Source organism: Gopherus flavomarginatus, chromosome 14 (genome assembly GCF_025201925.1).
Source record: "Gopherus flavomarginatus isolate rGopFla2 chromosome 14, rGopFla2.mat.asm, whole genome shotgun sequence".
Lineage (NCBI taxonomy): Eukaryota > Metazoa > Chordata > Testudines > Testudinidae > Gopherus > Gopherus flavomarginatus.
The window spans coordinates 30,700,325-30,727,766 of NC_066630.1; the positions used below are offsets into that span (position 1 = coordinate 30,700,325).

Sequence of the window (27,442 nt, forward strand, 5' to 3'; positions counted from 1 at the left end):
CTTTTTGCGGATACAGACTAACACGGCTGCTACTCTGAAACCTGTCAGTAATGGCAAAGTTCTTGGCTGAAGCTTGTAGCAGTGATGGAATAAACTGCTGGCTTAAGTCAAGTCTCTGGAGTACATCCATAGCTTGGATGGGTCATTCAGTCCATTGTTTAGAGTTTCAGTTTGTAGCAAAGTTCCTCCAGAAGTAAGAAGCAGGCTTGGAGACAAAATGGAGAAGATGCAGCTGCCTTTTATAGTCTCTTACTATGTGGCCTGTGCTTCCTTTGTTTCAAACACAAGCTGCCTAGAACATGGCTTGGAAGCCTTAAGAGTTCTCTCCATAGGCATTTCCCTGCATGCCTTGCTGAGTCATAAGGTATCTGCCCTCTCAATGGGTCAGTTGTATAGCTGATGGTCCTTAATGGGCCATCAAGCAGGCTAGGCAGTGCTGATGCCAAACTGTCTGGGGGTGTCACCCAGAAGCATAGCATAAGTTCGAAATACAGACATATCTGTAACTCATAATACAAAGTATCAGAGGGGTAGCCATGTTAGTCTGGATCGATAAAAGCAGTAAAGAGTCCTGTGGCATCTTATAGACTAACAGACGTATTGGAGCATGAGCTTTCATGGGTGAATACCCACTTCGTCAGATGTATTCACCCACAAAAGCTCATGCTCCAATACATCTGTTAGTCTATAAGGTGCCACAGGACTTTTTGCTGCTCATAATACAAAGGTGATACAAACATATAAACAAGATTATCCTACCTAGCAAATTATGACATCTTTGCAGATCTCTTACATGACATATCTGGCTGATTACTTTGTGGGCGTTACCCCAGGAGCAAACATTTGAAATCCAGGTATGGAGCCAATGATGCATGTATACAGATAGCATAATCATAAGCAGCAAATTATAACCTTTTCATAGACATCTTACTCTACAACCTTTGTACAATATTTGCTGCAAATATATAACAGTAGTTGCAACAATGATCTATATGGTCATATTTTAATCAGATAATGTCACAGCCTAATGTTTCAGAGGCATAGTGCCCCTATCGAGATGTTACGATGCGGTTGTACTCTTTCTTTAAAGAGCATGTTAGCTATGATTTACCTGAGGTCTTCAATAGGCCTTTTGGAAAGTAAAGCTAATTTGCTTCTAAAACTTACGTGGTTGTTTATGATTTCTCAAATATATATTGAGGTACCTTTAAAAAGGTACATAGTGTGTAAGAAATGAAGAATAACATGCAGTTGATGTTATAGTAGAATAATATTGGTATCTTTAGTTTCCCCTTTGGTTACTCTATCAGCCGTTTCCACGGATTTCTGCTTACTGTAGAAAAATTACATCAAATGCAAGATAACAGAACACTGTCAAACTAGGAACACTTTATATGGACAGCATTAGACAGGAGCAGAAAGATCCAGTGCACTAATAGGCACACTCACATGAGCTACCTAGTCCATTGACAGTTTTTTCCTTTGTTCTTCCTCTCGACCCAGTTTCTGCCAGTGATTTGTGACATATTTTGCAAGAGATCAAATAAGCCCTTGACACCTGATTGCAATGTACTGCTTGTTTACAGTTGCATTTTTGAAGGACCTCTAGACAAGATGGAAGGCTTAACTTGAAGTAATTAAATTTGCATCTGGTCTGTGAAAGGGATTTTTTTACATGTGCATCTTGTTGAGCAACTTTTACCATAATTGGCCATGAGGTACCAAAAGAAGGAAGGAGATGCAGGTAAACTAAATTATTGCTTTCTACCAAGAAAATCTGTAATTGAAATACAGAAATTACATAAAACCTGGCTAGTACCCAGGTTTGCACTTACTTCTTTGAAAGATATGACCCACTATATTGCTGTTTGTTGGCTTTCCTGCAGTGTTGGACCTTGCTCTTGGTTCTCTTGCACTACTCCAGGTCTCACTCTTAAGCTGCCTGTGCTTGCTCCAGTCCTTGCTCATGATTGCTTCTGTTTCTTATACTTTTCTAGTTGTTGCTCTGCTTTTCACTTTTTTAGTTCTCAAGCTTCACTTGTAGACGTGTGCGTATTATCCTTGGGCAAATTTCCCTGGCACTTTTAATGCTTACATAGCTAGACTGGACAGCCTTCTTTCCCTTGCTTCATCTTGATATCCATGATCCTTAATCTCATTGGCAAAGGGCCAAATTCAGATCTGGTGTATATGGATGCAACTGCACTGAAGTCAGTGGTATTGACTTTCTTATACCAGATCTGAATTCGACTAAGCATCACTACACCTGCTTGTGCCTGAATGATATATATCATAGTGGTCTCTGTTAAACTGTATTCTTTTTGCTTAATGATAATAAATACATATACAGCCATGCATCTAAAGATCACCTCTTACTGCTTCATAAACATTATTTGATAAATCTCACAACCCCCTGGGAGGAGGAGTTAGTTTTAGCTGCAAGTTACAGATGGAGAAACTAAATTCAAGAAGAGCTGAGTGACTTGCTCAAGTTCAAATAGCAGATTTAGTATCAGAGCTGAGAGCAGAACCTGGGTCTCCTAATTCCAAGCCCTTGCTGCAATCACTAGCTTACACTGCCTTCCTTACAGCGACAGGCACATTTGCACAGCTGTGTAAATAATGATGGTGATGAAATAAAGTATTGGGTAATCTTGTGACTATGGCCTTGGCTAAACTGGCACTTTACAGCGCTGCAACTTTCTCACTCAGGGGTGTGAAAAAACACACCCCTGAGCGCAGCAAGTTACAGCGCTGCAAAGTGCCAGTGTAAACACTGCCCCAGCGCTGGGAGCACAGCTCCCAGCGCTGTAAGTTAATTCTCACGGGGAGGTGGAGTACCTGCAGCGCTGGGAGAGCTCTCTCCCAGTGCTGGCGCTGCGACCACGCTCACACTTCAAAGCGCTGCCGCTGGAGCGTTCCACAGCTGCAAGTGTAGCCATAGCCTATGACAGTGCATTAAATTCTCAGTCCTTCTCCCAATGAAGTCAATCAAAGTTTTGCCATTGATTTTAATTGGAGCAGGATAGGGCCCTAAGAGTTGACCTTCTTAAAGGGACCCCTTTAGGTTAAAAATAATTAGTAGCACAAGTAATTAAGTTTGTGTTTTAAATTATTTATATTACAGTAATGCTATGAGGCCTCAATAAGGATGTGAGGTCCCATTGTGCTAGTACCATGCAAACAGACCAAGGACTTCCTAAACAGCTTAGAGTTAAGGAATTGTAAGACTGTTAAATAACTAATGCCTTTCAGTGTTACCCAACTTGGATAAATACAATTGACAAGTCAGTTTTACTTTTTTTCTTTAATAATCACTTTAACTTTTTGGTTCTGATACAAGAGTATTGGGTTGCAATGTTTGGATTGCAAAAACTGCAGGGAAATTTTTACATTCAAATCAGCCCCTGGCCACTCCCCTCTCCCTGAAACCTCAAACAGCCTGCTTTCATTAGAATAACTTTAAAACAACAACAAAAACCAAACCAAACAAAAATAGTTTTCTTTTGATATCTATTCAGGTGCACATATCTCAGCTTCTCATCATTGGGTTGTCTGGTCAGCAACATCCTTCTCAATTTACAGATTCCAAGGCAAGATGGGACCATTGTGATCTCCTGATCTCCCGTATAACACAAGTCAAAGAACTTCTCCCAAATACTTCCTTTTGAATTAGAGCATATCTTACTAAATAAATATTTAAATAAATTAAATCCAGTCTTGATTTAAAATTGCCAGTGATGGAGAATTTGCCAGGATGCTCAGTAAATTGTTCCCTTAATTAATTACCCTTCCTGTTAAAAATATATGATTTGTATCCATTCTAAATTTGTCTAGCAGTTGAATCTTGTCATACCTTTGTCTGCTAGACTGAAGAATCCATTATCAAATATTTGTCTCTCAGATTTGTAGACTATGATCTGGTAACCCTTAACCTTCTCTTTTTAAAAACTAAATAGAACAAACTCCTTGAATCTATCACTATAAGCTGTATTCTCTAATCCTTAAATCACACTGATGGCTCTTCTCTGAACTATCACCAATTTGAGATATTTCTTGAATTGTGGACATCAGAACTGGATGGTATCCCAACAGTGGTCACACCAGTGCCAAATAAAGACATAAAATAACCTTCCAACTCCTATTCAAGATTTCCCTGTTGTGCATTCAAGGACTGTGTTAGCCTTTTTGGCTATAGCATCGCACTTGACGCTCATGTTCAGCTGATTAGCCATCAGGGCCTCCAAACCTTTTCCAGAGTCCCTGCTTCCCAGGAAAGAGTCCCCCATTATGTAAGTACAGGCTGCATTCTTTCTTTTTAGATATATACATTTACATTTAACTGTATTAAGGCAGATATTGTTTGCATACACACAGATCTAAATCATTCTGTATCAGTGTCCTGTCCTCATTATTTATCACTCTGCCAATCTTTGTTTTATGTTTTCTTCCAAGTCATTGATAAAAATGTTACATGCACTTAGTTACTTGGAAATTACACAGTGTAACCTACATTTTCACTGTGGCTATCCAGATTGTATTTGTACAAATAGTTTAAAGTTTAACTTCCATTGTTGTGGTGCTTTCTAGTAATGTACATGTTCCTGGAGTCTAAGGATTCCCATTAGGTCCTTTATACCACCATCTACTTTCAGGTGTGATTAAGTTACTGTTGATTGTTGGAAACCAGAGGGCAACCACGACACACTGGATGATAGATTGAAAAAGTCTGAGGGTCTCTTTTTTTTATTTCCTCCTGTCATAACTTTTCAGAGATGTCCCCTAGTTTGCATCATGAATTAGCCTGAATTGAGAGAGGAGCTTGGTATAAAAAGTAAATAAATATTGTACTGTGGCCTTGAATTTGCTGTTTTTTTTTATATTATATCTGTTGCTCATGACATATTGTGAGCAAATTTGTGCCACGTATGTGGCTGTATAAATTCAGTTGTTGAACTGTCTCGTACTTGTGTCAGAATGTGAACAGCATGCCATGGTGCCCAGATAGTTCCATTTGAAAGTGCTTTTTATGAGGACCAAAAATGATTTGTCTTTCAGGACCTATCCTTATTGCTAGTTGTGTGTACAACATAGGTTAGAAGAAGTAATTATTTTCAGTCTGCTGACTAGAAGCAAGATTAATAGCATCTGAAAGGAATATAATGAAAGGCTGACCCAACTGGCTTCTGCATTATTCCTTATTTATCCTACTTTCATCTCTATCACCTTTAGGCTACAACAAAATGTAATTTATGTTAGTATCGCTGCATATGAGGTGAAAGGTCACTTTTTAATGAGGGAAGGCCTGATTGGGAATAGAGTTTAAGAATCTTATGTTGTAGAGGATGGTCATCAAAACCTAGTTGAAATAGGCGCGCGCGCACACACACACACAAATGCAGGGAAACGTTATTTAACAAGAAATAAAACTAGACATGTTATTGTAAAATCCAGTTAGCATAATTCAAATGAGTTGGAAAATAATTTTTGACAAAATACAGGTAATGTAACGGTCCAGTCTCGTAAATCTTTATGGGTCCATTTGCTCAGAAGTTGTGGCCTTTTTGTACTAAACAATACATTTCATGTAAAAATAATAAAATTCTACTCTCTCCTTACTGACCACACTTGGCAAGTCACTACACACACACATTTTTTCTCATCCCTGGCCTCACCTGTTCCACGGACAAATAAGCAGTGGAGTCCAAGTGGATTGCATCCAGCGTATATTTGGAAAAGGTTTAACTATTATTACAACCCTTGGTATTCACTCACCTTCCAGAAAAAGCTGTATTGTATTAATGCCTAATGTATTGTACTGAGTGGTATTGTGTATTTGGGAAGCATTCATATTAGGAAAGAGATTTCCTAATTTAACTGATATATAGTACTGGCCAATTTGCTTATAGAACAAGGTTAATGCTCATTGGGAACAAGAATTCCAAAATAGGCCACTCTAGTTATTTGTGGCCAAATTATTCTCTTGTGGAAGTGCAAAAGTAGTATTTTGTGTACAGTTTGTAATTAAAAAGTCAGCATTTTCCAACAGTTACTACACTGGTTTCTGAGAGGTTTCAGAGGTAGCCGTGTAAGTCTGTATCAGGAAAAAATCCGAGGAGTCCTTGTGACACTTTAGAGACTAACAAATTTATTTGGGCATAAGCTTTCGTGGGCTAGAACCCATTTCATCAGATGTATGAAGTAAAAAGTACAAGAGCATGTATAAGCACATGAAAGGATGGGGGTGTTTTGCCAAGTGTTAGGTCAGTCTAACAAGAGAAATCAAGTAAATATGTATCTCCCATGGTAATTGATAGTAAATGCTCCCTTTTTTTTTAATGGCAAACTCTGCATATAAAACCCTAAAGGAGGCAAGTTTCACCTTGCATTGGATTTTATCGTGAGAGTTTCACACAGCAAGGATGCTAATCCTATAAATACAGTTCAAAGGCTTTGAAAAGATATTTCATTGGGAAATGCTCTCAGAGTTTTGCATCTGTGGCTATATGTGGTGCCCTGTCATCACATAACATCAGACTGTGCTCCTATAAGCTTTACTGTTATTTCATAGTAAGATGTAAGGCTATATACTGTGGTCCTTCCTCTATAGCTGGAACATTTGATTTCTTCTCTCCCTCTCCCCCCTGCTCTGTCATACTTGGTTCCTTTTAACATAGATCATCCTTTCCAAGCTATTCTCCCATCATTGCCATTCCATGCTGCTGTCTCACGTCTTTCCTACCACAGCCCTCCTTTGTAGTCCTTCTGTCTGTCTGCAAGAATGGTACTTTAAGGTAGCATAGTGTCAAGGACTCCACTTCAGTGACAATAGGTCTTGAACTAATAATTCAAATGTTGAAAAAGTTCTTTTAAATCCATACATGTTTTACACTATTTTATAATTAACTTGTAGTGTTTAAACAGTAGAAAGAAACAAAAATTTTCAAATTATTAAATATTAATTTAATTTATATTTAACCTTAATTTGCATTAACAATGTTAAATGAGATGCAGAATTTTTGAATTCAGCTTTTTCATTCCTTCTAGCTTCATTGAAGACTCGCAGGATCTTGTCTTATATTCATACTGAGTAAAAGGCCATTGGGATGGAAAGAATAATTGTGCTTTCTCACTATTTCAATAAAGTTTAATGGCCCTGGTCACAGTGCTTGCTGTTCAACTACGATAAAAAGGAGGTTCACTTTGAAAAGATGTGACAAAAAATTTTAATCGAAAAACAGGTTTTGCCCAAATGTTATGTTGGACTGATGCAGTGGATTTTTATTGTACTTTATAAAATTAAAAAAGCATTATGATTAAAAATTATATTGTGTTTTTAAAAAGTAAAAGAATAACAGGCTCAACTTGTTTAAATTATGTGACCATTATATATTTTTAAATGTCTATTCATCATAGCCCCTCTTGTTATACATGTAGGGTGAGATTTTTAAAAGCTCTAAACTTTGGCCTAACTCTGCTTTGCACCCATTGAAGTCAGTAGTAACATTCCTAATGACTGCAATGAGAGCAGAGTTAGGCCAGTGCTGAGTGCTTTTGAAAATCTCACCCATGTTGTCTTAGCTTCATTTGAATGCTTATGTATGGGTGGAATTTGGACTGCAGAGGGTATGTATGTAGATACATGAAAATTTGGACCACAAAGTACAGTATAATACAGTTAATCTCCTCAGCTATATACAGAGGCATATTTTCATGTGAAAGCAGTGAAAACTTGCCCTCATGTATATCAGGAGAGAATTTGAACAATGGGAGCTATAGGTGCAGAGCGTTTGTGGATCTCTGGCCAATTATTTTCGTACTTTACTGGAAACTGTGTTGAGTGGTAATCTCTTTTGAAAATTTGGTCCTGTGGGCATGTGAGAGCACTTAATATGTGTGTAACACATGTATTGCATACTGTCACACATAATTACAGCATATGACGTAATATAATACCATAAACTTATGTAATAGAACAAAAAATGGCACATTTAGCTCCCTAAATGCTTAGAAGCTGTTATAATGCAGTAACGAATCTTTGAAAGCACCAAGGGTTCAACTGTGTGTGTGTGTGTGTGTGTGTGTGTGTGTGTGTGTGTGTGTGTGTGTGTGTGTGTGTGTGATATAAATTCCTCTGTTCTTCTGATTGTGTGTGTGTGTGTGTGTGTGTATAAACATACACAGACATATATACCCATGCACACGATCAGAAGAACAGAGGAATTTGGTAGAAAATCCAAAAGATGCCAAGAGAACAATAATGACTAATGCATATGGCTACATAAGACTGATAAAATTAATCTCTGGTATCCGTTTTGGGACCAGAGAATTTTATGAAACAAAGTGTACTCAAACAATACACTTTTATAAAGCTGTGAAGTTTTTTGTTTGTTTGTTGGTTTTGTGTTTTTTTTGCTGGTGACCAGGAAATACTTGATATTCACTTTTGTGATTTTAAATTGTCTCCAGAACCCACAGTATAAACACAGCTTACTCACTGTATTAAGTGCCTACACACACAGGGTGTAAAATACTTTGTGCACAACATGCTACTATCATTATTTTTAAAAAATAACCTTTGTCATCAGAGATGCTTTAATAGTTTAACACATTCTACAGTTATGCATTTCTGCGAATGGTAGAGACCCTTGCATGCAGTGTTTAATAAATTATTGAACTTTGAAGAACCTTTGAGAAGCAAGGGCTCTATGTGATTGAGCAGCAGACATGAAAAAATGCTATCCTCAAGTGTATCTAAGAGACAGAAATAGAGGCTTGATCAGACAATATGATCACTGAGTGAATGATGGTAAGAGCATTAAATATTTACATGTATAGAGAGCAACTTGACAACAGAAAAGAGACTGTGGTTATTGTTAAGTTGAATAGAATCAAATGCAACACAGTTCAGTCTATATGGTGTCTTTTTTTAAATAACCAGGGAATTTTGCGTGGATTTTGCTGTAAGGTGCATATTGTAAAGGGAGGTCTTTCCTGTGGGGTTCACTTAAAAACAGAAGTTGAGTTATAATCATACTAAACCTCTAATTCAAAATCTATGATGTTTCATTAGTTAGGCAAGACTTTTTGTTATGGATGTAACCAGGACACTTAATATGTGAATATCAATCAATACCTATTATGCAATGTTTAAGGGATTACTGAGTTCAGAAAGAGAGAACTAGAGATCTGAATAAATACTTAGTCATATAACATCCAAATATTTAGTACTATAAACTAATTCTGATCTCTATTATAAGACTAGAATAATTGTTGAGGTCCATGGAATTACTCTAGACTTATGCCAGGGTAACAGATCAGAGCTGGTCCTAAAAATCTGCTATTTAAGTACCAAAGAAAGTAAATGTGACTATGAGCAAAAGAATGCACAAATACAAGATGAGACATCCACATTCTTCCTGGGGTTGCATACGTTAGCAGTCATATGTGAAATAAATCTTTTTTTATAGTATCCAAAATCCTTGAGTTACATGATCGCTGTGTTTGCTGCCCTGTTTTTTTGTTTATTTGTTTTTTGTGGGTTTTTTTGAGAACTTGCCAATGATGATTATACAATAGTTTGTATTGCTCGTAATGTTCTTTTAAAAATACGTCATGCTTAGTTTCTTACATAATTTTCAGTAGAAATTTAATATATCAGAAGCATAGTATAATAACTTAATTTCATAATGGATCAAGAGAAGATATACTGTGTTGGGAAGTTCCCATGCTTTAATGTAGAATCATTTCAGGTAGCTATTAGTTATAGGAAAGAAATAAAACAAATGTGACAAGTACATTGGATTTTTTTTTTTAAATACTGTATGGAGTTTGTCTTACTATTATAAACCTGTTTAGATTTAATGATCTGTCATGTCATACAATTAAAAAAAATTGTGAACACTGAAAATGAAGTAAAACAGAATAACATTAAAGCACTTTTCTTTTTTCTGTATTAATTTTATGGGTGACATCAAAAGAGAAAAAATGTAGCTATTTGATATCCACATATTGTTTTAGAATTTGCTACTAAAAATCATTCAGTTTACTTGATGTTATAGTAGACTAGAATTGTAGGGGATTGAATGACTGAACAGATGGGGTAGTATAACATGGAATCTTTCATCTCCACTTTGTTGGTCTGAATTCTGGCCCAGGTTGGTATTGCTTTCTGACAGATGTTTAGTGATTTATTTCTGTGTCTAGTTGTTATTAATCCACCAGTGGCATCCTTTAACAGAAAAGCCAAGGAGTGAAGGGGGTATGGAAACTCTCACCATTGTCGGATGACTCTTCCACTTAATGTTATGTTCCCCCAAAGATACAGCATCCTCTCTTCCCTCTGTGAATGTTGTGAAGGAACTTTGATGTATTCAAAAGGAATATGGTCGGGGAACAGCCATTTAATGTGGCATGCTCTCTTAGAACAATTTTATCTGCCAGTGTAAAAATCATGGGAGATTACTGCTCTCCAACCAGCAGTAATTCCTCCTCTCTGGCTATAAGACTCTGTGTGTGGTATGGGGAGGGAGGTGGAGTTCTGACCACAGGACAGACTGGGTCCTTGACAATATTAGCATGGCACCATGCAGGAATTAGCTAAGGTGCCTTAAGTGAGGGCTGAACAGCACAGACGCAGAGGTGGACCCACTTCATTGCTTGAAATCTGCAAAATATGCCATGGCAGCTTCTGCTGATGTCAGGTTTGAAGGCTATGCTACAGTCACAACTAACTGTTGTGGTCTTGAGGTAATGAGGTGGCTGATAAATAGGTTTAAGAAGGCCACAAATCTCAAGAAGTCTGCACTCACTTTTTGGAGTGGTTTTCCTCAGCTGGATTGGGGGCTCTACAAGTGAGGAGGCACACATGTCCTAGGGTCAGCTCTTTGAACTCATGTTCTTGTGTGGTGCTAGATCCCATCACTTGTCCTCAAGGAAAGAGTGGAGTTACACTCACACTGCTCTTTCTTCACTGCAGATTTTTATTTTAACTTGATTTCTCATAATCCTACTACTATATGTATCCTTTCTGTGTAATATATCTGGAAGTTGTGTGCTAGAAGTTTTCCATTTCCCCAATGATGAGGCAATCAGATTTTTATCCATCTTTGAGCGGACATACATGCATAGAACATCTTTCAGCATAGCAATAATCTATATTAGGAATAAGATTTTCATGTGCGTTGCTCCTCAATAGAATATGAGTGCCAAGTTGCCAGGCATTGTGCTGAATTGACTACTTGGACTTTAAAATATTGGAGTTGAAACATAAACACAGTCTGTTTATCTTGGTACATGCCTAGGAACTAAAGTAGGAGGGCCATTCCTGGCTTTCATACTGACTTTGTGGCCTGTTTCTAAAGCACTTTGGGGTCTTTCTGAATGAAAGTTGCTATATATGATAAGAGAAGTTATCATTCACTGTCTTACCCAAATTCTATTTCTGCACAGCAGCATCCATTTAATAGAACAAGAGAAAGCATTCCTTTAAAAATCTTTATTAATATTGTTCTTGAAAAGATCTTGGCAATAGTGCCAATATAATAAGTCGGTGGCACTCCTAAACTTCCCTCTTTGCTGTGATCAAATGTAGTGATTTCTCATTAATGGTAGGGTTCACTGGCACTCTTGTATAAGAGCAGAGAACTATGTTGTGCACTTTTTTGTACCAAGGCATGCCTTCCTGCAGCCTCCTCCTTTTACCCTTTTCAAGGGTGTCATAGCTCTGAGAATGCTCCAAGAAGAGCAGGTTCCCTAAAGCTGCAAGCAGAAAATGAGAATCAATGAGGAAGATTCTCCATGGCAGATTTGTAAGGAAGAAAATAATCCCGTTGTTGTGCTGCTTAAAATAGAGACAATATTGATTTTATGGTAGCATCCTAGGTCCTAAGGCATGATATTGATTAAGCATCTAAAGTATATTTGTAATGAAGGTTTCCAGACTTACAGTTACAGTGTGCCTCCCAATGGGTGGTACTTCTCCAGTTGTTCTTGCTGTTACAAATAGTGTATTTCTTAGGGATTTCCAATCATGCGATATCTAGCCACTATGTAGAACTATTTGTCTAATACAATGAAAGATTTAATCCACAAAGTCGTATTCCTTTAATCTGGCTCTCAGGGTGGAAATTTGACTGCAAATAGAAAATCTTTTGCCCCATCACCTCCTTTGAACTGTATTTGATGCAGATACACAATTTGTCTCTGCAATTAAAGCAGGTACTTCAGCTATCCCTAAGAGAAAAAATTAATCCTCAAGGCCCTGATCCTGCAATGATCATGACTAATGCTCATGCAGAGCCTCACTAGGTTTTTTGTTTGTTTGTGGGTTTTTGTTGTTGTATTTTAATTCCATTGAGCCTTAGTTGATGGTGATAAATTTTGCCTAACATTTCCCTTGCCAAGTGTAGCTCCCTGACTGTGTACATAATATTTATATTTATATACATTATTTATAAGGCTATTTTCCTTCCTTTGTTAGTCTTCAGGTACAACTTTTTTCTCACTTTAAAATTTTAAAATTCCTTTTAACTGTAAAGTCTGCAGGAGTTGACTGAATCATCCACTTTTAAATCTTGCAGGAGATGTTACAGAGCAGTCAATCTGGACCAGCATAATGTTTCCTAATACTCTCTGATTTGATAGAAGATTCCAGTGCCATGGACAGGATGGTAGAATTTAGTGTTCTCCTGCAATAATAGTTTAATATTTTAGGGTTGAAGATTGATATTACTCATCCTCTAATGGGATGATCAGGGGTTCTGATTGATTCCTTGATTCCATTTAAACCAAGCAGAGGAATAGGAAGTTGTCCATGCAACTGCTTAGGACTGCCTCCCCTGCATCACCTGACTCTGATCTCCTGGGAACCTGGCTCTGCTGGCTTCCTGACACCTGATGATTGGTCTTCTGGCCTGTCTTGGACTCTAATCTCCTGGTGTCCAGCCCGGCCTGGCTCCCAACTCGTGCTCAAACCCTTATATCAAACTGTCCACAATGCCCACTTCATGCTGTTAAATTTCTTCTGCTAGTGTATCGTTCTATGTAGAAAATGCCCATCAGCAGGGTAACTGAGTACTAAAATGTCAGTCACTATTAAGACTCATGTAATGTGTTCACATAATAGCACAACATAAGAAGAAGCACAGCCACCACTGCAAGCTCCACATCACTCTGCAGTTGATCATTGGTTTGCATTGCACCCAGATGTCAGGGTATGGATAGTTATTTGAGTGTATGTGCTCATTGTTGTTCAAGCAGCTCACTCAGCATGCCTCAAAGACTGTTTGAAAAATTACGGTTGTGAACTATTATTAATTGTGCACTACCAGTGTATTTAGGGCTTGACAAATATGGGACAAGACCTGGGTGAAATCCTATCCCCATTGAAACCAATGGAGAAACTCCTGTTGACTACAATGGGCCATGATTTAGCCTTTGGTCCCTGTCTCAATGAGCTAACAGTTGAAATTAGGCACACCCAATACAGTCCGCACATAGGTGCAGGTGCTTTCATACACATACACTTCCTCTAAACTTGATGGTTTTCCACTGGACATTTTTAAATGGAATTTTATTGAAGTTGGAAGGCAGTAGGTTCCAAATTGGTAAGGTGATATGTTACTTCTCTAGAGACTGTTATCTTGTATTCTGGAATTCAAGCTTCCATGGAAAAAAAGCAGCAAAGAAATGTAAGGCTATGTCTATGCTACTACTGCATCTGTGCAGCTGTAAGGTCTCCTGTGTAGCCGCTCCATGCCGGCAGGGGAGAGCTCTCCCGCTGCCATAATTAAACCATCCCCAACGAGCGGTGGTAGCTGTGTCAGCGGCAGAGCATCTCTACACTGGCTTTTCTCTTGGTGCAACTTATGTCAGTCAGGGAGGTGTTTTTTTCATACCAGCAAAAGTGCTAGTGTAGAGTCAACCTAAGGCTCTAGCCTTTATGTATTTTAAAAAAAAAAAAAAGCCTTTTAGTTTATCTGCAAGGTGTAAACCAATGCAGTTATGTATGCCAAAGTTTTCAGACAGCCTGAACAATAGCTCTAAGGGGTGTGAACTGTCGTTGATATTGTAAACCTTTCAGGGCAGGGATTCACTCTCTTTGTATGTTTTTCACGATGCCCAGATCCCCAAGCCCAGTTGGGTCTTTGGATTCCTCCTCCTCTCACTGCTACAGTTACTACTCATATTAGTAGATTGTTTTCTGAGCCATACTGAGGATTTCAATATCAGCATTGTTTAATTATTTAACTGTTGCTCAAAGTCCACGAGAAGGGGAAATTATATGAATATCTTCACAGCTTTTACCCTCATTTTGGTGTCTCAAATGGGCAGCTCTTGGTTTATGGGTGGAACTTGGTGGAACACTGCTATTGCCTACCCCATGGTTCAACTGCTGAGAATGACACATCTAAAAGGAGATACTGGCAAGACCAGTCTAAACCAGCAAGATAGGTATGGAAGTTGTGATGGGTTGGATCACAGAAACCCCTTTGGGACTGCCACGTGATACGCCGGGACTACCTCTGAGCCTGTTTGTTTTTCCTGCCACCTTCAATGCCTTCCCTTGTTTGAGCCAGACACGCTTGCCTGCTGCAAACACAGATTCAGGTCTGAACCACGTCCCCCACAAGTCACAGGCATCACTGAAAACAACTTAAGAAGTGCTCCTGTCTCCAACACTCCAGATACCAAGCTCCCAATGGGGTCCAAACCCCAAATAAATCTGTTTTACCTTGTATAAAGCTTATATGGGGTAAACTCATAAATTGTTCACCTTCTATAACACTGATAGAGAGAGATGCACAGCTGTTCTCTCTCTCTCCCCCCCCCCCGTATTAATACTTACTCTGGGTTAATTAATAAGTAAAAAGTGATTTTTTATTAAGTACAAAAAGTAGGATTTAAGTAGTTCCAAGTAATAACAGACGGAACAAAGTAAATTACCAAGCAAAATAAAATAAAACACGCAAGTCTAAGCCTAATACAGTAAAAACTAAATGCAGGTAAATCTCACCCTCACAGATGTTGCAATAAGCCTCTTTTACAGGCTAGATTTCCTCCTCCTCCTCCTCCCCTCACATCCCTGTAGTTATTGTCCTTTGTTCTGGTTTCTTTCAGGCATCTCCTTGGGATGGAGAGGCTATCTTTTGTGCCAGCTGAAGACAAAATGGAGGGGTTTCCCAAGGGCTTAAATAGACTTTCTCTTGTGGGTGGAAACCCCTCCTCCTTTTCTATGCAGTATCCAGCTCCAAGATGGAGTTTTGGAGTCACATGGGCAAGTCACATATTCATGCATGACTCAGTTCTTTACAGGAGGTTCCCAGGAAACCTCAGATGTGGATTGGTGTCTGTCAAGGTTCATTGTTAGCCAAGTACTTCCAATTACTTGAATAAACCCTTCACACTATGTTGACCAAATCTGCCTTAGGTGCTTTCTACAGCAAACACTTCAAATGCAAACATAGAGCTAATGCTCATAACTTCATATATAAAAATAATAGATGCATCCAAATAGGATAAATAAATGCAGAAGAACATAACCTTTGCAAAGATATGTTACATGGCATATCTAGCATAAAACATATTTCAGTTATGTCATATTTACACTCATAAGCATATTTTTATCAAACATTATAGGGTGCAACATCACAGAATTTATCTGCATAGAGGTGGTAGTTGATGCCATAGTACTGCATGAGGTCCTACATCCAAAGGACCTCCCAAAAGGTACACCCAGAGACAAAGTGTAGAAGGAAAAGGGAAGAAATCTCAGGACAATGTTATGAATAGAGTGTGGGAGAGGGGAGGAAGAGGACTCACCAGTGGAGATGTTGAAAAAGATTTGAAAGAAAAAAGGAGAAACAGGCAGTCACAGAATCGCAAGAACCCAAGGAGGAAGGGAAGTGGAAAGGGAGGGAAAAATAATTTGTGTCAAAAACAGAATATTGACTGAGGAGAATGAGAATAGAGGAGATACCTTTACACTCAGCCAGGAGGAGGCCACTTGTTCTTTCTGTGGAGTGAAGGGGGCAGAAACTAGATCCCAGAGATGAGCAGAGGAAAAGACATCAAAGTGATGGGCTTACGAAAGGAGTTTGTAGACTCCTTACTAGACTTTGTAGACTGCATACTCAAGGAGCTTGTAGGCAATAAGATAAGTTTAGTGACCGATATCTAACATTCTGAATGTGCAATTTTATGTTTGGTTATCAGTTCAATATATTCAGTATCATCTTCCTCCTGTAAAAGCTAGTCTGTAAGTTACGGTGCAACTATGTTTGGAAAATGATTGTTTCCTTGATGTTAATTCAATTGTCTCCCAATGTAAGGACTCTTTCTATATATTTCAGCCATTTTGCAATGTTGGTTAGAATAGTTCCACTGCAAAGTAAGTGTATACATAGGCTGTAGTCAGTAGCAGAAACACCATAGGGTTGTGGTGACAGAAAATGGTTGCAACCTCACTTGTAGCAATAGGAAAGAGAGATGCAAGGGATCATAATACATTGAAGAGTAGGAGGAATGATGCAGAGAATATGAACCCTCAGATGCTTCTTCAGTTGAGTTCTAAGGAAGATCCATGGAGGGAACTGAAGTTGCCCACCCAAACAGAAACCCTACTGAGGGCATTGATTTAAATACTGACTGCCGCCTGCTGAGATTAATCTCTCCTGAGGTTCAAGTGTTTAACTGGTGCAGAGAGGTGTAATTTGGACTTCTCTGCATTAGTTTGGTGAGTTTGGCCCTGTGTACCTTTAAATTCATGTGTGTGTTTGGAATTTATATTTTAAATGTTTTTGTTTTTGAAATAGCATTCTCTGGATGTTGTTCTAATTTTCTAACACTTAGGTATTTGAACTCATTACTGATATCTTCAAACTGATCTAATTTTGAGACTGAAAGTTACTAAATTCCTGGTTTGTGAAGTGCACCGAGTAGTAGTAGTAATGTGGCCTTTGAGCTGTTTTTGTTTTTTCCTCCCATGTCTTCATTCAGGTTTCACTTCAGAAGAATACCTTGTGCAAGATCAGTCATTGTCAGAATCTGTAGTTTTGCTACATATCCTAGCAAGAGAAAACAGCGGGATGAAAATTTTCAAGTAGATTAATTTGATAAAATATTTCATTAACATTAATCAAATAAAATTTAAAAAAATCTATTCATTTTTGAGCTTCTTCTGGTTTTTAATGCAGACTTTGTCCATTTCTGCAAGCCCTCTATCTTGTGTTGCTTGTAAGGGAAAGTTGCAGTAAAAACACGTGTATTTCATTTTAATAAATATGCACTTGAACAGGTGTTTTATGTTTCAGAAACATGGGAGGGAGAGAACTGTCTCAGCATGTCCTACCTCTGCCTGAATTCTCCCTGTAAATGGTGGGCGTGGGGTTACTTTTCAGTTCCATATAGATGCCACAGCTTTTGAACTTTACTTGTACTGTAAGTCTTTAGAGACAATCACGTTAAAGTGTAGTCACTAGATGGCACTAAAACATCATTGTACGCAAAGTGAAGTCTTGAGTCTTTCCCCTATGCTGCTACAGCTGCATGGATTTCTAGATGTCAGGAAAATTGTTTTATTGTTAAAGGGCATAGTGTAATATATTCATCTCCATCCAAGGCAGCCATTTAATGCCCCGAAACATGCCCCTCTCACAGCTCTGGCCTGTTAACTATGGTTATTTGGTGTAATAATTAGCAGAGTTTCTCACTAACAGTGGTACTTACCAACACCTCACATTTTCCTCTGTGTTTTTGTACGTGACGGATTGTGCATTCTATGAATGAAGTTAAGCAGGTCAAAGCCTAAACCCTGTACAACACCACTATTTTCTGCACAATTGTTTTGAATGGGTATATATTAACTTCCCCTGAGTCCTGTGGTGTGTAATGCAAACAAATTTCAGTTTTTATTTAATAGCCTAGTGAAGATTTGTAAACATAATACAGTTAACTTTTCAACTTTTGGAACAATCAAAAATAAATGAGTAGCTTTACATATAATTAGATCCCATGGACTCCTCCTAACAGTTATATACATTAGAAGCATATTGCAGTCCTTTATTAATTTTTGTGCAGATCATTCTACTTTTAGTTATTTAAGAGAAAAGTCACACAAGCATTTTAATGTTAGTGTTTATGCTTGTGTGATATGTAGAAATACACATTTGTCCTCCATGTTCTGAGGATAGAGATAGAAAGGCTGAGGCTGTGTTTAACAGCTTGTTTTTTTACTATCGGGCAAAAGTGAACCCATTGAAAATTGCTCTGCTGAAAGTGTGAAAAAATAAAATCCAAAAGAGGACGCAGTGCTAGTGGGAAATACTGGACTGGCTAACCCTGGAGTCTGAAGACCTCTACTACAGACAGTAGCAGTGCAGGCTTCCCCATCTTAGGCCTGGTCTACACTACGCGTTTATGCCCAATTTAGCAGCGTTAAACCGATTTAACCCTGCACCCGTCCACACAAAGAAGCCCTTTATATCGATATAAAGGGATCTTAAAACCGATTTCTGTACTCCTCCCTGATGAGGGGAGTAGCACTGAAATCGGTATTGCCATGTCGGATTAGGGTTAGCGTGGCTGCAAATCGACGGTATTGGCCTCTGGGCGGTATCCCACCGTGCACCATTGTGACCAATGGAAAGCCATCTGAACTCGGATGCACTGGCCAGGATGACAGGAAAAGCCCCGCGAACTTTTGAATTTCATTTCCTGTTTGGCCAGCGTGGAGAGCTCACCAGCACAGGTGACCATGCAGAGCTCATCAGCACAGGTAACAATGCAGTCTCCGGAGAATCGAAAAAGAGCTCTAGCATGGACTGTACGGGAGGTACTGGATCTGATTGCTGTATGGGGAGAGGATTCTGTGCTAACAGAACTCCATTCCAAAAGACGAAATGAAAAAACATTTGAAAAAATTTCCAAGGCCATGATGCAGAGAGGCCACACCAGGGACTCAGTACAGTGCCGTGTGAAAGTTAAGGAGCTCAGACAAGCCTACTAGAAAACCAGAGGAGCAAACGGAAGGTCTGGGGCAGGGCCAAAAACATGCCGCTTCTACGCTGAGGTGCATGCAATTCTAGGGGGATCTGCCACCACTACCCCACCCCTGTCTGTGGATTCTGAGGTGGGGGTGGTAATCTCAGCCATAGCTGAGGATTCTGCGAACGGGGAAAATGAGGAGGAGGAAGAGGAGAACGAGCTTGCAGAGAGCACACAGCACTCCGTTCTCCCCAACAGCCAGGAGCTTTTTCTCACCCACATGGAATTACCCTCCCAGCCCTCCCATGCCACTATCCCAGACAATGAAGCCATGGAAGGGACCTCTGGTGAATGTACCTTTGTAAATATAAGACATGGTTTAAAAGCAAGCATTTTTTAATGATTAATTTGCCCTGAGGACTTGGGATGCATTTGCGGCCAGTACAGTTACTGGAAAAGTCTGTTAACATGTCTGGGGATGGAGCAGAAATCCTCCAGGGACATCTCCATGAAGCTCTCCTGGAGGTACTCCAAAAGCCTTTGCAGAAGGTTTCTGGGCAGGGCAGCCTTATTCCGTCCTCCATGGTAGGACACTTGACCACGCCATGTATGTAGCAAGTAATCTGGTATCACTGCATGACAAAGCCTAGCTGCGTATGGTCCTGGTGTTTGCTGGCATTCAAGCAACATCCGTTCTTTATCTAACTGTGTTATCCTCAGGAGAGTAATATCGTTCATGGTAACCTGGTTGAAATTCAGGAATTTAATTAAGGGAACAGAGATGGCCATTCCTACTGGGCTGTTTGCCTGTGGCTTAAAAGAAATACTTCCCTGCAGGTAGCCAAGCCGGGAGAAATGGGGGGGTGGTGATTGGCGCTGAGCTTTTTCGCATTTGGCTAGCAGGGATCTTCCCTGCTACCAGCCACGTGGTGGCGGGGGAGGGGGGTGTTTAGCAGTGATCTTCCATGGTACCAGCCACGCGGTGGGGGGGAGGAGTAAAGCGATCATCCCAGAGAATTGGATGGAGGGGTGGTTTCTGCTGCTGCATGTTAACAGGAAAGAAGCAGCACTCAACGGGCTTTGCTTGCTATTTGGGAATGGAGGGCACTGGATATATGAAGGCTACAGAAGACGAAAGACAATGGCTTACCATGGCCACATGCAAGCTGAATTCTGCTGTCCGGACCTGCGTCTGTGATCTGTAACACCAAAGCCGCAGGCACTCAATATTAAGATGCAAAATGCGACCTTGTAGTGAAAACACATGTGCTATGTACGGTGAATAGTGTTGTTCACCGTGAAAGCGTATGACCATTGTTCTCTAAAATGTATCTTTTTAAATACTTCTCTCCCTTTTTTCCCTCCCTCATGTGGCTGCAAATTCTTCAAGCCTCCCTACCCCGTCCCGAAGGCTATCTCAGATAAGGCAGCGGAAAAAAAAAAGACGCGAGACGAAATGTTCTTGAAAATCATGGAAGTGACCCTCAATGAAAGAGCTCATCTGAATGAGTGGAAGCACGTGGTAGCAAAGTACAGGAAAGATGCCAGTGACCGTGAGGACAGGTGGGACCAATGTGAGGACAGGAGGGACAAACGTGAGGACAGGAGAGACGCTCGAGATGAGAGGGAGAGATGCTCGAGATGAGAGGTGGCAGGCGGAAGATCAGCGGTGGCGGGATGCAACGCTGGGGCTGCTGCATGATCAAACTGACATGCTCCAGCGTATGGTGGAGCTTCAGGAATGGCAGCAGGATCAGAGAGTGCCGCTGCAGCCCCTGTATAACCACCTTCCCCCCACACCATGTTCCTTAGCCTCCTCACCCACCAGACGAGTAAGAACGCGTGCGGGGAGGCTCCTTGCACCTGCCCATTCCACCCCAGTGGACAGCCCAACCAAAAGGCTCTCAATATTATGAAATTTTTTTAGTGGCCTTTTCCTTCCCTCCTATCCTCCTCCCAAACCCCACCCGGGCTACCTTGTCAGTTCTCTCCCTCTTTTTATAATTAATTAATAAAGAATACATGATTTTTAAACTAGAGTGACTTTATTTCCTTAGAAGGCAAGCTGTGATCGAAGGGGGTGGGTGGGTGGGTGGCTTACAGGGAATGAGTCAATCAAGGGGTGTTAGGTTTCATCAAGGAGAAACAAACAACAGTGACACTGTACCCTGGCCAATGATGAAACTGGTTTTCAAAGCTTCTCTAATGCGCACCGCTTCCTGGTGTGCTCTTCTAATCGCCCAGGTGTCTGGCTGTGAGTAATCGGCGGCCAGGTGATTTGCCTCAGCCTCCCACCCCGCCATAAAGGTCTCCCCCTTACTCTGACAGAGATTGTGGAGCACACAGCAAGCAGCAATAACAATGGGGACATTGGTTTGGCTGAGGTCTGAGCGAGTCAGTAATGTGCGCCAGCGCGCCTTTAAATGGCCAAATGCACATTCTACCACCATTCTGCACTTGCTCAGCCTGTAGTTGAACAGCTCCTGATTACTGTCCAGGCTGCCTGTGTATGGCTTCATGAGCCATGGCATCAAGGGGTAGGCTGGGTCCCCAGGATAACTACAGGCATTTCAACATCCCCAACTGTTATTTTCTAGTCTGGGAAGTAATTCCCTTGCTGCAGCTGTTTAAACAGAGTAGTGATCCTAAAGACACGAGCGTCATGAACCCTTCCCGGCCATCCCACGTGGATGTTGGTGAAAAGTCCCTTGTGATCCAGCAGTGCTTGCAGCACCATTGAAAAGTACCCCTTGCGGTTTATGTACTTCCCTGGTTTTCTGGTGCCAGGATAGGGATATGGGTTCCATCTGTCACCCCACCACAGTTAGGGAATCCCATTGCAGCAAAGCCATCCACTATGACCTGCACATTTCCCAGAGTCACAACCTTTCGTAGCAGCAGTTTAGTGATTGCTTTGACTACTTGCATCACAGCAATCCCCACAGTAGATTTTCCCACTCCAAATTGATTCCCGACTGACCGGTAGCTGTCTGGCATTGCAAGCTTCCAGAGGGCTATTGCCACTCGCTTCTCAACTGTGAGGGCTGCTCTCATCTTGGTATTCTGGCGTTTCAGGGCAGGGGAAAGCAAGTCACAAAGTTTCATGAAAGTGCCCTTACGTATGCGAAAGTTTCTCAGCCACTGGGAATCGTCGCACACCTGCAACACTATGCGGTCCCACCAGTCTGTGCTTGTTTCCCGGGCCCAAAATTGGCTTTCCATGGCTAGAACCTGTCCCGTTACCAGCAGGATCTCCAACGCGCCGGGGCCCGCAGTTTGAGAGAATTCTGTGTCCATGTCCTCATCTCTCTTGTCGCCGCTCTGCCGTAGTTGTCTCCTCCTCGCCTGGCTTTGCAGGTCCCGGTTCAGCATAGACTGCACGAGAATGCGCGAGGTCTTTAAAAAGTCCATGATTGCTGTCTTGAGCTCAGCAGGGTCCATGCTTGTTGTGGTAGGGCATCTGCACAGTTCACCCAGGAAAAAAGGCGCGAAACGGTTGTCTGCCACTGGAGGGGTTAGGCTGTACCCAGAAGCACCAGTGACAATGTTTTTTGTCCCATTAGGCCCTGGGATCTCAACCCAGAATTCCAATGGGCGGGGGAGACTGCGGGAACTATGGGATAGCTACCCACAGTGCAACGCTCCGGAAATCGACGCTAGCCTTGGTACATGGACACACACCGCCGAATTACTGTGCTTAGTGTGGCCGCGTGCACTCGACTTTATACAATCCGTTTTTAAAAAACGGTTTCTGTAAAATCGGAATAATCCCGTAGTGTAGACATACCCTTACACTGTCTGTGTACCCTCCACCTTTAGGCCAGTGATAACAGTGCAAGTGTAGTTTAACTTCCATCAAGTCCTTAATTCTCTGCTGAATTAGTGCAGATTGTAATGGTTGATGGCATTAGTTATACAGACACTTAGTACTGGCTTGAGATGATCAACTCATTTCCCATAGTCCATAGCAAAGTTGGTAGATGTTAATTACTTTCAGTCACTACCTGCTTAGATAGGATTCAAAGTAGTGATTTTTAAAAATGTTGGTCTGTAACTACTGCATTTGTCCGATACACTATATTTTAAAATTCCTTCTTCCAACTTTTTTTTAATATCCTGCATTGTCCGTGTTTTATCCTCCTTTCATTGTATGCTGTTTTTCAACAGGCAGCTCCCTTCCAGTTCGAAGGGTCGGTGGTATTGTATAGTCAATAAACAAGAGCAAAGGTGACCCTGACAGTTTTTTCTCTTAATGTCAGCTCCTTGACCTCCATCTCTTGTATTAATGCATCTAACCTGCTGTCACCTGGAAAGCCATTATTTATAAGTGCATAGTATATGTAGAATGGTGGCCTAGTTTTGTGACTTTCGGGTTAAGAGCACCTAGACTTGCAGAACCGCCAGATCAGAACATAGCAAGGTTGATTCAAGACATTCTGAGTACAATGCAGTTTGCTGTGTGCAAGTCTCTAGCATGTGTTCTTAAAAGTTGAGTAGGTTTGTGAGCATTAAAGATTCCATGGATCTTTTCATAAGAGAAGAGAGGTTAGCCTTTGTGTACTTGAACAGAATCACTCCTCAACACACAGTTGGGTAGAGTGGTAGTTGACTGTCTGATTGTGGTTCATTGGTGTCTAGTATATCCTGTTGCTTACAAAGTGTTCTGGGCTCTGTTAGGATGAAAGATGCTGTACAACGTAAAATATTGCTTGCTGTTTATGTAAGTTCTGCACTCCTGTGAGCAGATGTAGAATCCATCATACTCTAAACAAAATTCACTCTTATGTATTTATGGAAGTGCTCACTGGGTACCACACACTTTCAAAACATTTAAGAAGGATGGTCCCTGCTCCGAGGAACTCTCAATCTAAAGAGAAGCAAAAAGACAAAATTTATATAAAGGGCAACTGAATTCACTATAGGCAGCCCAGCAGAAGTGGCTCTTTAAGAGACTTAAATGTCAACAGGTCAGGAGCCTGTTGATGAGCTCAGAGAGGCCATGCCATGCAGGGGACTGCATAGAAAATGAGCGGGAAGAAGGGTGGATGAAAGTGGGAGCACTAGCAGAGTGGAGAGGAGGACAACACAAAGCTTGACAATGGAAAATAAGTAGAGAGAGCCAGAATTATGTAGAGCTTTGAAAAGTGATGACAAGAAGTTTAAACACACCATATATACCCTAGACTTAATGCCTCTGTGGTTTTGGATTTAGCAGAAACTCAAACAGCCACCACTAAATATAAAGCTCAGCCTAAGTTTTGTCCCTAAGCTTGGTTGTTGCTGAGATTTTCATACAGGACTTCTCTGTCCAAACATAATACTCCAACCCCACTGATATCCTGAGTGGCGCTAACAAGTTCCACCTGCTAGTAGGACTCGGCAGTAATTACACTGCATCTTCATGAAGAATTCAAGCACCAGATATCAGGATAACTCAGCAACAAAGGTGCCTTGCAGCTCCATGCTGCATACTAAAGTCTGGCATCCTGTTGAAACATGTTGCCTTTTTTTCTTTAAACATGATATTTTAGTTTATCTTGTGGCAGGTTGCTTATATAAACTTACTCCACTATTTGACACATCTCTTTGTGATATTAAAACTAAACCAGAAAAAGTGAAGGACCCAGATATTCAGTGTGTAACTTGTCCTACTTCTGCACATGAGGCCATGTAGACCTCTTTCGGGGGTCAATCCTAAAGGGACACAGCTAAGGGCTGGGAGAAAGCAGTGATGAGCCTGTGGTAGGATTGCTAAGTGCTATGGTCCTAATGATCCAATAAGGTGAAGTATGCTGAGGGGACACAAGTACTGCAGGCTGATGGGCACGGTGCTTTTGCTGGCCAAGCATACATCATGAAGCATTGAGCAGCTGGCTGGGAAATACTGTTTTCTTGTCATCCTTTGACACATTTCTGTGTCTGCAGCAGGCCATTGTGGCTGCCCTGCTTTCACTTTGTTCAGAGTATGGCTCTCAACTACACTCAGGTGAGCCAGTGCTGTTTCCTGGTGTTTGTTTGTTTATTAAATTTGACAGTTAAAATATACAGTAGTACAAAATTTAGTTTGCTCCACAGTAGGGAGCAAAACCTGGTGAAATAGGACCAAATGTGGTGGGAAAAGATGGAACTATCCCTTCTCTGTCAACCTGTCACTTTGTCATCTGCAGAAACTCCATACAGCATTTCTGAGAGTGAGAAGGAGGAGGGAAGAGTCAGGGACCAGTTGACTTAAACATGTTTCCCCATCTTGAGGATGGAATTTCCATATATCTAAATAAGTACTGAAAGTATGGTCAAAATGCTGGTCTGTCATAAACAGATAGCTAAGGGTTAATGTCTCTTTCACCTGAAGCACCTGACCAGAGGACCAATCAGAAAACCGGATTTTTTTCAACTCTGGGTGGAGGGAAGTTTGTGTCTGAGTCTTTGTTGTCTGTCTGCCTGCTTTCTCTGAGCTTTGGAGAAGTAGTTTCTACTTTCTAGTCTTCTGTTTCTAAGTGTAAGGACAAAGAGATCAGATAGTAAGTTATATGGTTTCTTTTCTTTGGTATTTGCATGAATATAAGTGCTGGAGTGCTTTGATTTGTATTCTTTTTGAATAAGGCTGTTTATTCAATATTCTTTTAAGCAATCGACCCTGTATTTTGTCACCTTAATACAGAGAGACCATTTGTATGTATTTTTCCTTTCTTTTTTATATAAAGCTTTCTTTTTAAAACCTGTTGGAGTTTTTCTTTACTTCAGGGAAATTGAGTCTGTACTCACCAGGGAATTGGTGGGAGGAAGAAATCAGGGGGAAATCTGTGTGTGTTGGATTTGCTAGCCTGATTTTGCATTTCCTCTGGGTGAAGAGGAAAGTGCTTTTTGTTTCCAGGACTGGGAACGGAGAGGGGGAGTCACTCTGTTTGGATTCACAGAGCTTGTGTCTGTGTATCTCTCCAGGAGCACCTGGAGGGGGGAAGGGAAAAAGGATTATTTCCCTTTGTTGTGAGACTCAAGGGATTTGGGTCTTGGGGTCCCCAGGGAAGGCTTTTCAGCGGGGACCAGAGTGCCCCAAAACACTCTAATTTTTTGGGTGGTGGCAGCAAGTACCAGGTCCAAGCTGGTAGCTAAGCTTGGAGGTTTTCATGCTAACCCCCATATTTTGGACGCTAAGGTCCAAATCTGGGACTAAGGTTATGACATGGTCAGACCCTCGTTACCTCCCTTTCATGTTGTGCGATCCCTTATGCACAAAGCACAGAAATGGCCTTTGCATTAATGGCAAAAGGACTACCGGTACTGTATCAGGGAGGTAACCGTGTTAGTCTGGATCTGTAAAAGCAGAAAAGAGTCCTGTGGCACCTTATAGACTAACAGATGTATTGGAGCATGAGCTTTCGTGGGTGAATACCCACTTCGTCGGATGCATGACGAAAGCTCATGCTCCAATACGTCTGTTAGTCTATAAGGTGCCACAGGATTCTTTGCTGATTTTAGTGTGTCATGTTACCTCTGATGGGACTAGGGGTGCAGTGAGGGATGTAAGATCATGGAGGAGTTTCTCTGTGCATCTGGCCAGAGATCTCTCAGAAAATGGCTTTTCACACCTCCCTCTGTCTTCCGCCCTTCAGTGGCCATCCCTCCTACTTCTACCGCATTTCTGTGGTGCTGTTCTCCCTTGCCTATAAGCCCTTAAACATTCAAGTAATAAAACAGAAAATGGGGAGTTAAATGTTTAATTTTTCTTCCTAGGTGTCTAGGGTGGTTTATTGTGATTAATAAAACAGCATGCTTTTAAGAAGCAATAATGCCTAACTTTGTTGTGCAACAGATGTATTCTTAAGCAAGTTGTTAAAGAGTGATTCCTTTGTATTATGGAATGTCTTGGTTTGGCACACAGCAAATGTCTTAAAAGATATATCTCTTGCCTAATAGTTCAATGCTCTATTGTATTTTGCCTCTCAGTGCACTATAAATTCAGTGATGGTGTTTTAGGATCTCAAACATCCAGGCTTGTAAAGGGAAATTAAATAATTATTTCCAATCACAATAAGTTATATTTAGCATTAAAATAGAGCAGCGTATGTTCTATGCAATATATGAACATGAATCTCACAACTCTCTTCTGAGTTAGGTATTGTAGGTAAGCGCCAGCATCACCATTTTACAGATGGGAAAGCAGAGGAAAAATGAGTTGTCCAGGGTGGCACAGTAAGTCAGTTGTAGAGCCTCCATCAGATCTGCAGACTTCCTGACATTCTTTGTTGCACTCATTGCTCCAGATCATACCGCTTCTCTTTTTACAAACCAAAAAATAGATAAGTATGTGTTTACCTGTGAAAGCCCAGCAGAGTGGCAGTGGTGGAATGTGGTTCTTCAGGTCAATCAGAGGAGAGGGTATGTGCTAAACTAGAGGCTTTCCTGAGTTAAGGGGGGAAACAGATGCAATGTTCAGAAAGGCTGGTAAGCACTATCT

At 40.8% G+C, this 27,442-nt stretch overlaps 1 protein-coding gene and 1 long non-coding RNA gene across 8 annotated transcripts in view; one reads left to right on the forward strand and one right to left on the reverse strand.

Annotated features, from left to right (window-relative positions):
• The window catches only part of FTO (FTO alpha-ketoglutarate dependent dioxygenase), a 342,599-nt gene that overhangs the window by 29,889 nt on the left and 285,268 nt on the right, over nucleotides 1-27,442 (forward strand). The window lies entirely within an intron of this gene.
• LOC127034089 (uncharacterized) overlaps nucleotides 23,745-27,442 on the reverse strand; it is a 41,326-nt gene continuing 37,628 nt past the window's right edge. The window contains exon 4 of the long non-coding RNA XR_007769297.1: nucleotides 23,745-23,851. This is a non-coding gene — a long non-coding RNA (uncharacterized LOC127034089). The remainder of the gene's footprint in view (nucleotides 23,852-27,442) is intronic.